The 16,734-nt window shown below is 27.8% G+C and overlaps 1 long non-coding RNA gene across 1 annotated transcript; it reads right to left on the bottom strand.

The window, feature by feature from the left end:
- Window positions 1-5,198: 5,198 nt before the first annotated feature.
- Window positions 5,199-6,862, bottom strand: LOC145798805 (uncharacterized). Its single transcript, XR_014340451.1, has 3 exons — window positions 6,738-6,862; window positions 6,520-6,658; window positions 5,199-5,596 (listed from the first exon to the last, which is right to left on the bottom strand). It is a non-coding gene; the product is annotated as an uncharacterized LOC145798805 (long non-coding RNA).
- Window positions 6,863-16,734: the final 9,872 nt, after the last annotated feature.

Here is a 16,734-nt window from a genome sequence, read left to right as displayed (position 1 = left end):
ATTTAATGTGATATTTTATCTTATTAATTATTTTATCTTTTTATAAATTTTAACTTAGGCTAAAGTCTCATAAATTTTAACTTAGGCTTCATTTGGGAGCTTTTTTACTTTTTTGACTATTTTAGTTTTGGAGTAAAAAGCTTAGTTTGGGAAGGGCTTTTTGGATTTTTGAATTTTTTTGATTTTTTTTGTAAGAGAAGAGTATAATGATTATGGATTAGATATGATGTTTTGTTTATTATGATTAAAATAACATATTTTATCTTTTATGATTAAAATAATAAAAAAAAACCATAAACTTTTTTTTTTTTTATTCAAAAAAAAGTTTAGGAGGAGGGGAGGCTATCCCATTTTAGATCCAGGGAAAGCGTTACGTAATATCGCCCATCAACAAAGAACTATCGATAGCGGGACTTGAACCTAAGTCAAATGGGCGAAGGAAACAAACTTTACAAACTTAACCAACCCTTGTTTGTAATAAATAAAAAAAAAAAAAAAAAAAAAAAAAAAAAAAAAATTAAATGGTCGAACGGAGGCTATAATCTATATCTATATCCATGGACTACCCCACTAACAAGCGCGTCAAGTCAAGGTTTGTGTGCATCTATATATATATTTATATCTATATCCATCTATCTATACACGTATAGTTTTGATGTATATCCTAGGGACCCACATGGGTTCTTACAAAAAGTGTTTTTCGGGGTGTGGGGCCCACGCCCCTCACTAGTGAATATGTCGGCAGCAGAAGCGGTCTTACGTTTTCGTGTTTGTTTTTCGAATAATATTTTATGTGTTAATTAATATATTAATAAATAATATGATATAATTTTAAAAATTTATAAATTTTATAATAAATAAAATCGATAATAATAATATAATATTAATTAAAATATATTAATATATATATTAATTAATGCATGTAACATGATAATTTTTTTTTTTTTTCCTTCAAGTTTTTAGGACTTTTTGTTACTACATACTTGTACTCACGGCACGTCACACACATTAAAGAGAGAAACGATTCCGTAAAACCTGCCGCTGACGGCGTTGGCGGTCCTCCAATTGGGGCGCAAGCTTCCTCCCCAGCCTCCCAATCATTGCCTCCGTTTTAACGGCGCCGTTAAACTCCCTCCTCCAGTCTAATGATAATGATGATATGATGAGGGATATGACATGTTGAGCATACAAATACATGTATGTTATGAAAAACCACATCATGATCATGATGTGAAATGAATGAAAAATTTTATGTATTATTTGTGCTTATTTATTTTAGTGTATTTTTTAATTTTTTAGGTAAAGATATACTGGCCACGTTTGAGTAATTAGTTATTTTAGTTGGCTAATTTAGTTTTTGACTATTTTAATAAATTAAAATTTTTATATTTAGAAAAATGGTTAGATTTTTTAATAGTTAAATGTGAAACTTATGAGAGAAAAAGTAAAATAATTATGAATTTGATATGATATTTTGTTTTATCGATTATTTTAATTTATTTTGTCTTTTTGTAAATTTTAACATAAAAAAAGCCAAAAATCTACTTCCCAAATAGGGCCATAGAAAAGTAGAGAGATAATATTTGACATGACCTAAAAAAAATATAAGTTTTCATCTTTTTATCTTTTTTTAGTCACATCAAATTTTTACTCTTTTTTTGTACATTTTTTTTTCTTTTTTTGTACATTTTTTTTTTATAAAAAGTTAAAAAGTACTTTTATTTAGGATTGGTTTGGTTTGTTTGAAAAAAGCCAAAAAATCACTATCATATTTAAGTCACATCATCTTATTTAAATCACATCACTTCAAACTCAAGCCAAATCCAACTTATATTTTATAAAAAGTCAAAACATGCACTTGTTTAGATCATTATATTATTCCAAACACCAATGCACTTATAAAATAAGTACACTTATTTAGTGCATTATCAAACAACGTTATTTCCAAAATAAAGTGATGGACATAAATATATTTTCAAACAACGTTAAATAAGTATACTCCCTCCGTCCCAAAATAATGGTCCCTTTTGGGGAATCCAACTTTTTTTGGTAGTACAATTATTGTACTTTTAAAAAGTTAGTTTTCCAAAATTACCCTTTGATAGTACACTTTTTTGAGAATATCAATGTCATAATTGTACTTTTTATATTATTTATGAATTTAAAAGAAGGGCAAAATGGGAAATTTATATTATTTTTGTACTTGATTTTTGAAGAGGGACTAATATTTTGGGACAATGAAAAATAGAATAAGGGACTAATATTATGGGACGGAGGGAGTATTTTTTATCCTTTTATAAAAAGATGTATAAAAAAAATGGAGGTGATGTAACTCAAAAAAAAAGTATATTAATATAGGGGATGCCAAACAACTTGACATGTGCTAAATTAATATATATTTTGACTTTTTACATAAGAAAAAAAGAGTGAAATATCGATTAGGTTTGAAGTGATGTAATAGAAAGGCAATGTCATCCAAATGAAATGATTGTGACCTAAATAAGATAATGTGCTAAGACTATGTTTGGCATGAGTTCTTTTTTGGCTATTTTAGACATAAAAAGATAAAATAGACTAAAAAATTAATAAGACAAAATGTCACACCTAAATCATAAATCATTTTATTTTTTCTCTTATAAAAGTAAAAAAAAAAAAAAACTAAAAAATTTATCACAAACACGACTTTTTAACCCAAGATTAAAATAATTAAAAAATTTAAAAGTTAACTAACATCCTAAACGAAGGTTAAAATAATATGCGCTAAATAAATAGCACATGTCAAACAGTGCCTTAAAATATTTATAATCTATTGATAATGTTTTTTAGGATAATTTTTTGAGTATGTAATATGAGTAATACTGGAATTGTTTGGAGTGTCTTAAATAAGTGTATTTTTTTTTATCTTTTTAGATTAAAAATTGGAAGAAAAAAATATAAATGTTTGGGTTAACCTTTTGACTTTTTATGAAAAAATATGTATTAAAAAATTGTATAAATAAGTGTATAGGAGAAGTTAGTGATGTAACCCATACAGTCTGGCAGAGTAGTGGGTGTGTTAGGAGATAGGAAATGATTGCCTTCTTTTTTAGCTTAAATTGGACGGTGTTGTTCAACCTTTGGGGGCCCACCACAGGTCCTGTTTTGCTAATTAGAACCGTTCAATGTGTAAAACTTGTCGAGTACTATATGCTTGTAAAAAATCACGGTGATCAGATATTGATATCTATCTGATCGTCTTAGTTTTTTTTCAACCGTTAACTATAACACTATCTATTTTTTATACAAAACTGATTTGATCATTTAGTTAGCGATATCCTATCAACGTAATTTTTTACAAGGATATAGTAATTGACGAGTTCTACACATTGAACGGTTCAGATTATCAAAACGAGACCCATGACAGCCCCCACTAGCCCAACATTACCCTCTAATTTAATGAATATATATACCTAATTTTCTTTTTTTTTCTCCCTTTGACATCCCAATAATTGCACTTCTATCAGTTCAATACTAGTCACGTCAACTGGTTGGTTTGTATTAAAATATTGTATAAATTAATTTTTTTATATTTTTAATTTGTGAATAGTGATAATTTTTTAATTTTTTTAATAACTTTTTAACTTTTTAAATTTTTTTTAGGATGCCAAATCAGGCCAAGTTTTTTTTTAAAAAAAACTATCAAATATTTTACATAATTTTCACGTAGAGATGTGATTATTTTATAAATTTTATAAATATATATATATATATATATATTTTGGGGTTATTTAATATTTTTTTATACAATATTGTTGGAAATAAATTAAATGAAAGAACGAGTAAAATAAAGGGAAGTGGTGTGGTGTGGAGTTGGTATTGGTGTTGGGGTGTGAAATTGTTGACCAAGTCGCAACACTTGACCTTTGCAGAAGCAGTCCCATCATGAAAGGGAGCAAGGATCCTTTAGAGTGATTTTTTTTTAAAGTTTTTTAGAGTGTCACATTGTGTGATTGAGATTTACTGGCAAGTCACATCAAAAAAAATTGATGTGATTTATCAGTAAATCTTAACCACACAATATAATACTCTAAAAAATTTTAGAAAAATTTCACTCTAGAGGATCCTTGATGCATGAAAGGAGGATCTCTCTGTCTACCAGCTTTGCCCATTTCTATTTCCTGTCCCTGTCTACTTTTTATAATGGACCACTCTATGGCTCACTCATTTTGATAAGCTAGCAAAAAAGTAATTTTTAATTTTTTAAGTAAAATATGTTAATTTTTTTTATTTAATTTACTACTCAAAAAATTAATTTTTTTGGCTAAAAAAATCAAAAATCAACTTTTTACGAAGTTATTTAAGATAATTTAAATAAGTGAACTTTTTATTTTTTTATAAAAAATATACAAAAAAATAAAAAAAAATGATATGATAAAAAAAAATAAAAAAATAAAAAGATAAATTATATTAAAGTTGCCAAGCTTGACCTAACTTTCCAAAAAACAACTATGTCAAAACTGGTTTTTTTTTTTACTTTGGAGGTGTTTGACAAACGAAGGGCGTTGGCTTCTTAATTTTTTTTATAATTATTTTAGTTGGAGTTAAAAAACTTGATTTGGATTGACTTTTGACTTTTTTTGATTTTTTAAGAGAAAAAATATAATAATTATGAGTTACATATGATATTTTATCTTATTAAAATAAAAAATTTATTTTATTTTTTTTGATTATTTTAACCCTAAACTCACCCAGACCCACTCCCCAAACAACAGCAAAAGGTTTTTTTTTTTTTTTTTTTTTTTGGGTTTTTAGGTTAAAATTCACAAAATAATAAAATACGTTAAAATAGTAAATAAGACAAAATATCATATCAAACCCATAATCATTTCACATTTTTTCTCACAAATATCATATCCAACTATAAAAAAATCAACTATGTTCCCAAATACAAAAATTTTAACCTATTAAAATAACCAAAAACTAAAATAACCTACTAAATAATAACTTTCCAAACACTCACTTTATTTTAAGAGCTAGTTTGAGAATTGCTCGTCTCAAAATATTAATTTCTTATGATTTTAAAATAGGGGTATTTTTTTAAAGGTCCCTGATATTATGATTTTATAGTATAAAGGACATCAACTATTTTCATGATGTCTAAGGTCCCTCAACATCAATCCAGAGAAATTTCAGTCCCAGAGAAAATTCGATCCAGAGAAAATTCAACCAGAGAAAATTCAATCTAGAGAAAATTCAATCCAGAGAAATTCTCTGGTCCAAACCAGAGAAAATTCAATTCTGTCTAAAATTTACCTCTCATTCTAGCTAAAATGAGGTGTACAGTTCTAGAAACTAAAGAACGAGAAAATGAAAAACATGAGTTGCAGAGATAAATCTCTCAACAGCAACGGTATACGGACACAGCTCGTTGCCTTGAAGGTGGCATGCACATAATCACCATGATGAGTATGAGAACAATCAGCATAAGAGTTGACTTGATATCTGGAGCTTCGTCTTCACCTTCTGCCATGATCAACACTTCTTGCTCAAGCTTTCTTCTTCTTTAGTTTGTTTCTCTGTAAACTATCAGTTTGATGCTTTTGCTTGTTCTTGTACTCTGCCCAAAATAAAATGTAAAGTTGTGGTTAACAACCAAGTTGACTTGTTAATTATTTTGTGCCTGAGTTGGGAGTGTACATTGAATTTGCATTTAGTTTCTTTGAATTTGCATTTAGTTTCTTGGAATATTTGACCTAAAATTCAGTTCAAATGAAAAAAAATAATCGAAATAGACGTTTTGTGAGCTAAATTACCAGAGAAATTCTCAATCCAGAGAAAATTCTCAACCCAGAGAAAATTCAGTTCCATTGCCAAATACTCTTGGAAGCTTGAACCCAGAGAAATTTGAATTTTCTCTGGGTTGAATCCAGAGAAAATTCTCAACCCAGAGAAAATTCAGTTCCATTGCCAAAAACTCTTGGAAGCTTGAATCCAGAGAAAATTCAAATTTCTCTGGGTTGAATCCAGAGAAATTTGAGAAATTCTACTACTAAGAAGGTGGAGAATTTTTAAAAACAGAAAAAGAAAAAAAACCTATTTTAACCTCCTTCACTTGTGTATGTGTTTGGTCTCCGACTTCAGAATTTATCAACCATGAACCATTGCCACCACTCTCACTCTCATTCACTAACATACCCACTAAATTGATTATGACAATACCAGAACAAATTCCATAAAAACAAGCACACAAGTGTGTTTATAAAATTAGAGAGAGGGAGAGAGAACAGAGTAGTAGAGAAATCCAGAGAAGTTCTGAATTTATCTCCAAAGAAATTTTGAATTTCTCTGGAACTGATATTGATGTTTTATGGCAGGATGGGAAAATACAAAGGCTCAAGGCTTGTATGATGATGCTGAATTTTCTCTGCGTTGAACCCAGAGAAATTTGAATTTTCTCTAGGTTGGATGTATATATAAGAATCAGTTTGTGTGCACACTTTTAAAAAAATCAAAATAGAAAGCACACCGGGATTGAAAAACCTGAAAACACACTCAGATTTCTTCTTCCCACAGTAACGAGCAGCCATTGGATTAAACTAACCAAACTCTTTTTCTCTCTCTCTCTGAAACAGTGATAATAGCTGATTCTTGGTTGCTCCAATGGGTTGATGATTGAGTACTGAAACATAAATTCAATGTAACAATAGACTATACATGAAAAATTGAATGAAATAGAGAAATGAGTATTAAATATTCACCTGATAGAGAGAGATTGATTTGGTTTTGGAGCTCAAATCAATGGTATGAATCAGAGAAAGCAGAGGACGACTTGTCGGAAATGCTGTCGTGCTCCTCATCTTCACCCTAAATTCGTGCTGGAATGCGAAACCCGGAAAATCCACCGACCGAGGTGAATCCGATGCCCGGGAACGAGAATGGGTGGATGGGCTCCAGAATACCCGACATTAGTTTACAAGAATGATTGAACACTTCATAGCCTGACAAATCTCCATCTATCTATAAATCTTAGCTGCCAAACTATGGGTGAAGATGTGCCTTTGTGATCTATATACGTTGGGGCACAATGCAGTGTAGTTTGCAGATCTGCAGCAACAACAACACCACCAGTGTCCAATATCAACGCCTCTGGATCGCCGCTCCTTAGACGGCTCGGCGACGCCATTGAAGGTCGGATCCGGTGAAGGTGGAGTTCAATCGGTTGGAGAATGAAGTCAGAGCTGAGGACACAAGAGTTGATCTGGACAGGTATGAGAATGGAGAAGTTTAGAGAGAGAAAGTGAGAGATGAGTTTTGATTTGGTAAGGTCAAATTTCTCTGTGATATGTTTAGGGACCTTAGACATCAAAAAATAATTTTGTGGATCTCTCCCATTATGAAAAGTGGGAGAGGGACCCTAAACCAATTTTCCCTTTAAAATATTAAAATTAATGGCTAAAATAATATAATTAATTTTTTTTATTCTTCTTTTAAATTCATTAACATTATTTGAAGTGTAATAATTATATTACTAAGAAGTAATTTTATAAATTTAATATTTTTAAAGTATGTAATAATTATACTATAAAAACAATTAAATTTTCTAAAAAATATTAATATTTTGAGACGGAAGGAGTAAATATTTTAATTAACTTTTTATAAAAAAGGATAAATTACAAATATATCTCCTAAGCTTTGCTTAAAATATAAATTGCCTTTGTGGTTTGAAAAATTACAAATACCTCATAGTCAAAATTTTTTATTTAATAGAATTAATTGAAAAAATTGAAATTTCTAACTGTTCACCTATATAATAATAAAATTATTTGAATTATTAATTGAAATAAAATTTTAACATTATTAAAAACTATTAATTAACTTGATAATTTATTAATAAAAGGACCTATTTGTTATGAAATTAAAAATCTTAGGAGGCATAATATAACTTCAAAAATCATAGGGTTAATTTATAATTTAAGTAAACCTCTGGAGTGTGTTTGTAATTTATTCCAAAAAAATATGTCAAAATAAAAAGAATGATTGATTTAATGTTTTAATTATTTTAGACAAAAAAAAAATTAACATGCCAAACACCCTCTAGTCATTTTAAATTTTGTTTTGAATTTAAAAAATCTACCCATCAAACTATTCATTTGAACAATTATACTGTTCAATATTGCTATTAATTGCCTTTATCTAGATGGTTAACAAAATTAATATTTTAGGTAAATTACACTTTCACCCCTAAAGTAAGACTATTTTCTCACTTTGATTTTTTTTTATATAAATATTCTTTAATTTTGATTTCTAAACTATCAAATTCTTCTTTTTGGCACAAATTGTAATGACTATATTTGTGACGAAAATACAGTAAATTATATTTGGGTTGATTACATTTTTCATCCTTATAAGACCCAAATTTCACTTTATTAGTCTCTATTGTTTTAATTTGAATAATTTAATCGTTACACATTAAATCTAATTTTATTTTTTTCTTTCATCTAAATTTCTGTTAATTTTGCTTACGTGTACACTTTAGAAAATTGGCAAATATCATAAATGTTTTTAATTTTAACCTCCACTTATATGAAACGAGCAAATTGAAATTATAGTTAAAATATAAGGACCAAATTGTTTAATTTAAAATTATAATGACTAAAATAAATATTTTATTTAAATTCTAAAAGTGAAAAGTATAATTAACCCATTTTTTTATCCCCTAAATATGTGTATTTTTCACTTTGTTCCTTAAAGTTAGTGTATTTTCTACTTTGTCCCTAAAAAAAGACCTTCTGCATTGACCCCCTCCAAAAAAAAGAGGATAAATTAAAAATACACTTTTTGAGGTTTGCTTAAAATATGAATTGCCTCATATGGTTTGGAAAATTACAAAAATCTTCCTATCCGAATTTTTTATTTATCAGAATTAATTGAACAAGTGAAATTTCTAACTGTTTACCTAAACAATAATAAAATTATCTGAATTATTAATTGAAATAAAATTTTAACATCATCAAAAATTGTTAATTAACTTGATAATTTATTAATAAAAGGATCTATTTATTATGAAATTAGAAACCTTAGGGGGCATAATGTAATTTCAAAAACTACAAGAGATAATTTGTAATTTAAGTAAACTTCAGGGGTGCTTGTAATTAACCCAAAAAAGAAAGAAAGAAAGAAAGAAAGAAGTATATATAAGCTTTGTTTGGAAAGTGACTGAAATAGATAAAAAGTCAAAAAATAACCCCAACTTGTCACATCACTTTATTTATTTATTTTTTATATTAGCGAAAGTCAATTGTTAATTATTAGATTAATACATATGGGGTGTGTTTGATTGGACAGACTGGAAAATGGGGGATTAGAATCCATCGGACTTGAATCCTGGGACTGTGAATCTCCCGGACTATTTGGTCGGATTGGATATGTATCCCGTGTTTGTTTTTTCATGGGATTAGATGTCTGGATAGGACTATTTTCAGTGAATCCAACGTTTGGTTGGACGGACTGGATAGGATAAATGAACAAAAGACTATTTTACCCTTTTTCAATTGTTTACTATGTAATAGCAATATTAAACATATCTTTAATATTTTAATTATTTTTAGTAAACATTAAACATACTAAAGGTTAAATTTTGTTTAAAGATATTTAAACATACTAATATTGATAAAAAAATTTGACTGGTATAGATTATTTTTATTTAAAAAAATAAAAATTTATTGTTGAAATTAAACATACTAATGGTTAAATGTTTAAATTTTTATTTAAACAATTAACATTGAAATTATTTTGATGTACAGATTATGTTTAAAAAATTAACAATTAACAATTAAATAAATGTTAATGTATAGATTATGTTTAAACAATTAACAAATGTTGATGTAATTAACAATTAACAAATGTAGATGTAATCAAATGTTGACGTATTAAAACATAATTTAATAGATGTTAAATAAATATACATGTTGATGTACAGATGTTGAAATAATTTAATAAACATGTTGATGTACAAATGTTTAAATGTTTAAATAAAACATAATTTAAATAAATGAAATTATTTATTGTTGAAATTAAACATTTAATTGTTTAAATAAAACATCTATTAAAACATCTATTAAATTTAAACAATGAAATTAAATAAAACATAAACAAAATTTTAAAATAAAACATCAATAAAATATCTATAAAAAATTATTTTAAAAAATTAAATAAATAAAACATTAATAAAAAGTTAAATAAAATTATTCTATTTTTAAATTGAGACATTTAAATTTTATTGAATTTTATTAAATATAATACATAATTAAATAGTAGAGGGTCAAAATGGTCATTTTCGCATATAATCCAAACAGTGATTAGTCCCCCACTTTCTGTCCCATCCCCCCCAGGACAGGATAGTCCCCCATATGGGGGACATGGAGTCCGGCCGGACATGGAGTCCGCCGGACTAAAAAAAAATCAAACGACGGATAAGGTGCACTATTTGGATTACAATCCAAATAGTGGATAGTCCCCCCTCCTAATCCCCCCAATCAAACACACCTGGAGTTTAGTCTCTCCATCCATCATAATTCCACTTCTTTTTAGAGTGAGTTGAACTTGTGACCTTCCCCTTACAATTAAGCCCTTAAGAGAGTTATAGTGGCCACCTAAGCTAGGCCTAATTAATTATCTACCTTTTTATATATCTTTTTTTTTTATATATAAAAAATCAAAAAATTAATTAAAATAGTCAATTCTCAAACAAGCACATAATTTCTCGAGCATAATTTATCACATCATCTACTAAAATGTTATTTTACAACACTCGAACATTCACTACATTTTTTCTTCACTTCCCCCATTATATCTCTCCTATTTCACCCTACCTACCTCCATCCCCACAATTGACAATCTCTTCTCACAACCAATTGTCTAATCCCCTAAGATTCAATTCGCAGTCTCTGTGCTCTTCCGATGATACATGCCCATTATGATTTTTTATTATCATCTATATGGTATGAAGTTAGTATTTTTGTGATTGAGTAAGTTTGCGAGTAGGAAGTTTTGAGATTAGGTTGGGTTTAAATTTATGAATGGAGATGCGATTAAAGTATTACGTGAATTAAAATTTTAAGAGAATTTAATGTAATTTTATTAAATTTATGAAGACATGGTACATTTGATTGGACGGACTAGATAAGAGGAGATTAGAATCCATCGGACTTGAATCTTAGGACTGTGAATCCCCCGGACTATTTTGTTGGATTGGATTTGTATCCTGTATTTGTTTTCTCATGGGATTAGATATTTAGAAATGACTATTTTAAGTGAATCCAATATTTAGTTGGACGGATTGGATATGATAAATGAGCAAAAGACTATTTTACTCTTTTAAATTGTATACTAAGTAATAGCAATATTAAATATATCTTTAATATTTTAATTATTTTTAGCTAGATTAAATAAAAATTTATTTTATTTTATTTTTTACACAATTAAGTAAATTTATTTTTTTAAAAAAAAAAATATCAATAAAAATATATGTTATTTTTTTAATTAAAATTTTAAATAAATTTGTTTTTAAAAATAATAATAATTAAACAATGAAATTAAATAAAACATCTATTAAAATTTAAATAATGAAATTAAATAAAATATAAAAAAAATTTTAAAATAAAACATCAATAAAATATCTATAAAAAATTATTTAAAAAAATAAATAAAAAGTTAAATAATTTTTTTTTATTTTTAAATTGAGACAATTTTATTGAATTTTACTAAATATAATATATAATTAAATAGTAAATGGTCAAAATGGTCATTTCACCACATAATCCCAATAGTAAATAGTCCCTCCAAAATTGTCTCACACCACCCACCCTGGATAGTATAATCCCCCATATGGGGGATAAGGAGTCTGGCTGGATTCCATGTCCGGCGGACTAAAAAAAAAACCTGAGGGTGTGTTTGATTGAGGGGATAAGGATTTACTGTGCGGATTGTAATTCGAGGAAAGCATTTAATTCGGTGTTTGTTTGTTTTTTTTAGTTCGCCAGATATGGAGTCGGGCCGGACTCCTTATCCCCCATATGGGGGATTATACTATCATAGGAGGGGGAGGGGGGTGTGGGACAATTTTGGAGGGACTAATTATTGTTGGGATTAGGTGGTGAAATGACCATTTTGACCCTCTACTATTTAATTATGTATTATATTTAGTAAATTCAATGAAATTTAAATATCTCAATTTAAAAATAAAATAATTTTTTAAAACTTTTTGTTGATGCTTTATTTATTTTTTTTAAAATAATTTTTTATAGATATTTTATTCATGTTTTATTTTAAAATTTTGTTTATATTTTATTTAATTTCATTGTTTAGTTATTATTATTTTTAAAAACAAATTTATTTAAAATTTTAATTAAAAAATAACATATATTTTTATTGATATTTTATTTATTTAATTTTAAAAATAAATTTATTTAATTGTGTAAAAAATAAAATAAAATAATTTTTTTTAATCTAGATAAAAATAATTAAAATATTAAAGATATGTTTAATATTGCTATTACTTAGTAAACAATTGAAAAATGATAAAATAGTTTTTTGTTCATTCATCCTATCCAGTCTATTCAACCAAACGTTCGATTCACTAGAAATAGTCATTTTTAGACATCTAATCCCATAAAAAAACAAACATATGATACATATCTAATCCAACCAAATAGTCCTGGAGATTCACAGTCATAGGACTCAAGTCCGATAGATTCTAATCCCCCTTATCCAGCCTAATCAAACACACCCTCAGTGTATTTTATTCAAACTTAAAAAATGGCTATTATATATTATTTAATTATTTTTAAAAAAACACATGCAAATATATGATACTGTAACATGATTGAAGCAAGAAAGGAAATCTCAACAACTTATTTTGTAGGCCTCTGTGAAAATCATGTACCACACTTCTGTTTTTCTTCTTCTTTTTCTCCTTCTCTATTTAGAGTCAAATGATTCTCATTGGGTGGGACATGACTTAAAATGGGATTAATAACGTGGATATTATGTTGATGATTGGTTTACACAATTCAATTATACTTTATTTTCTTGATGTAAAACAACTGTTTTTCCTTGATCAAAATTGTGTTGGGATATTAAATTTATAAAATTGTTTCATATAGATGTGTATATAATCATCAAAAAACCAAATTGCTTTAGATAAAGAGAGAAAAATGAATAATATTGGAAGGCAAGATAGTCCACAGAAAGATGAAAACAAATTCTTTTGTTCTTGAGGAAGGAAACACTACTTCTTGCAAGAGTTTACAAGTTCGTTTGGGATGTAGGTTAATTTTTAGCTTTTTAATTTTTTGACTTTTTAATTTTTTGACTATTTTAGCCTAAGGTTAAAAATTCTTGTTTAGGATTAGTTTTTTTTTACTTTTTTGAGAGAAAAAATGAAATAATTATGATTTGAATGTAACATTTTATCTTATTTGGTCAAAAAATCTATTTTATTTTTTTATGACTATTTTAGCCAAAAATTCCATTTTAACTTATGCTAAATGAAGGAAAAATAAAACAGTTAAGATTATCATTTTCACTAAAAAAAAAAAAAAAAAAAAAAAAAAAAAAAAAAAAAAAAAATAGAAGACCCAACGAGGAAATTTTAGCTTTAAAAAACCCCTTATTTGAGAGGGGGTAAGCGATCAATCATCTGCCAAAGTAGAAACCCTACTTGACATTTTAAACTCAATATTTTAATCAAGGAGAGCCATATGGGGGTGACTTTCTCTACCCTGTCTAGAAGTAAATCCCTTACATTCCAAGCATTTGAAAATGGCCTTTTAATCATGTGATGCATGTTTCATTAGGCAAGTCTCAATTTCAACCCAAATGTGCAATTGGATTTTAGGATTCATCAAGGATTTTTGTGAAGAAAAAAAAAAGTCAAGGGATTTGAAAATAAATATTTAACTTCTATTTTATAGTAAAATCGGTGTATTGTTTTTAGATTTTTATCATTTTTTTTTGAATTATTTTAGAACAATAATAACTCAGGTTTTTTTGTTTTGTTTCGGTTAATGATTTTTTTTTCTAATGCTGATTGAACACACATACATATACATCTTCTTATACATGCATATGTATGTCTAGACACATACACTGAATTTGTTAGATTGTTGTTCATTCGATTGTTGTTCAAGGTAGAGTTGTAGTTTCATTCGATCATTGTTTGAAATATAATTTATTTCTATTTATTGTAGTCGCTCTTGTAATATATGTACTCTCTTTGTTTGTTTGTTTGTTTGTTTGTTTGTTTGTTTGTTTTTTTTTTTGTTTTGTTTTTTTTTGATGTCATGTTCAAATAATGAAAGTTAAATTTTTCTCTAATAATGTGTTTTTGTGTGATTTGTTTGTAAACTCATAGTGAAAATATTTTTTTTCTAATTGATTATTATTCCGTTCCAACTAAACTCATAGTGATAATAAGAGTGTTTCACTATTTAAATGTTAAAATTTTTAAGTAAAATTTATTGTGAATTAAAGTAAAAATTTACTCTGAGATAAAATAAAATTTTACTTTTTATTAATTGTTTTTTATAAAAATTAACCAACATGAATATTGTTTGAAAGATCTTGACGAGAGTATTTTAAAAATATAAATTTTATTTAAAAATGGCACCTAGATAAAAAATTATATCATTTTAAAGTTTAAAATATTAAATTATTCACTAATGATATTTTGTAGTGTTTGTTGGGTTTTTTAAAAGAAAAAAAAAAACTTATTCCTAATACATTAAAATTTTAGTGTAAGCGGGATTTTCACCAAGTTCCCCTCAAATAAAGTATAAAATGATAACCAATTAAACTAGTTCGATTGCCCAACAAAAAAGAAAGAAAGAAAGAAAAAACTAGTCCAATTGATTTATTTGCTATTACTTTGACACAAACTTTCTAGTACCAAATAATCTTAATCCATTTTAAGTTTTTAGACTCAGAATTTAGTCAATCATTTTTTAGTATCAGACCGAATCGAACCAAGTATACTTGAATTGATTCAAGTTGAAATCATGATTTCACGTTGATTTGTTTTTTTATTTTATTTTATATATAAATACTCGTTATAAAATTTAAAAAATGATTTGTAAATTTTTTAAGATAAGGAACCAAATTCAAAAGAAATTAAATAGACCCTATAGACCTTGTTTGAGAATTAAATATTTTAGTTGAGTTTTTGACTTTTTACGAAACAATGTATAAAAAATATAGAGAGATGTAACAATTTATAGTGTCTTTTTTGCTATAAATCTAACTCTCCAAACGGGCATATGTTAATATTTAACAAAATTAGAGATAGTTTAACTATTAAGTCACTTAGGCCTCGTTTGGGGAGTGGTTATTTTAGTCTAAAAGTCAAAAAGTTACTAAGGCCTCGTTTGGGAACAGGCTAATTTAGTAACTTTTTGGCTATTTGGCTAAAAAAGTAGGTAAAAAAAATTTATATGTTTGGGATGACTTTTTGGCTAATTACGAAAAGATGTGCAAAAAGTAGAGAGAAAAGAGAAATTTTGACTTTTTGGTATGAGTTGTTGGCTTTTTGGCTAAAAATGTAACTTTTTGACTTTTTAGCTAAAAAGGTAAGTCCCCAAACGGGGCCTAAAAGTTGTCACATCACCTCTCTACCTTTCTGCACATCTTTTCGTAAAAAGCTAAAAAATTACTAAAATAGCCTGTTCCCGAACAAATTCTTAGTCTATTACTTAAAGTCTTGTAAAAAGGAGGAGGATCCTCTCCAGTTCAAAATTTGGACCGGTGGGTGTTGTTTGGGCCCATGAGGCCACCACGGGTCCCGTTTCGATAATTCCAACCGTTTATTTTGTCAGACGCTTTATATATTTTGTTCACACAAAAAATTAGATAGATCCGATAACTATAACTTATTCAATTTATTGCGTTTGTGACTAAAAAAAAATATAATTTATTTTTAAAAATACAATTGTTTTCTATTTTTTTAGTAAAAAATTGAACAAGTTACAATTATCGAATCGATCTAATTTTTTTGTAGATGAAATATACGAAATGCCAGATAAAATAAATAGTTTGGATCATCGAAACGGAGTCCGTGGTGGGACCCACAGACCCAAACAACGCCCTCTAGTCCAAAATCTGGATGGGAGGGAATCCTTCTCCCCTAAAATATCCTTCTATTGGATTTTCTTCCAGTATTGCAGCAGAATTCAAGGCCATGAGAGATGGGTATAATCTCGTATTAGAGTGGAACATTGTTAATAGAGAAGTTGAAATTGATGTTTTTTCTTTTTTCTTTTTTTTTTGATAACCGAGTGTTCAGGCTAGCACCCCTTCGGAGTGTCGCACCTCGACTAATCTCAGGGTCCTAAGCCGATCAACCAAGTAAAGACGCAATGGCCCTCCAGTAGCCAACTGGGGGTGGGACACAATGATGCTTTACTATTGAAGTTTCTCGTCTTGGGGGACACAATGAACATAATCAACTTAACAATTTCATGTCTGATTATAGGTTATAAGGAAGGGGATTCGATACGAGTAATGATTAGAGAGGCAAAACTATGTTAATGGTCCAACAATGGTGGAATGACTGGAGGATGAGTAGCTAGGTTAGGGTGAAGTAAGTAGATCAAGAAGAAATGGATGGCAATGCACAAATGGGCAACATCTCCCCCAAATCCCCAATAATCCTCTGGTTGGACCTTGGGAAATAGGTCTTATTTATAGACTTTTCCTTGGTAC

Source organism: Camellia sinensis, chromosome 9 (genome assembly GCF_055761805.1).
Source record: "Camellia sinensis isolate YWXY chromosome 9, ASM5576180v1, whole genome shotgun sequence".
Classification (NCBI taxonomy): Eukaryota; Viridiplantae; Streptophyta; class Magnoliopsida; order Ericales; family Theaceae; genus Camellia; species Camellia sinensis.
This window is presented reverse-complemented; position numbering and strand designations above follow the sequence as displayed.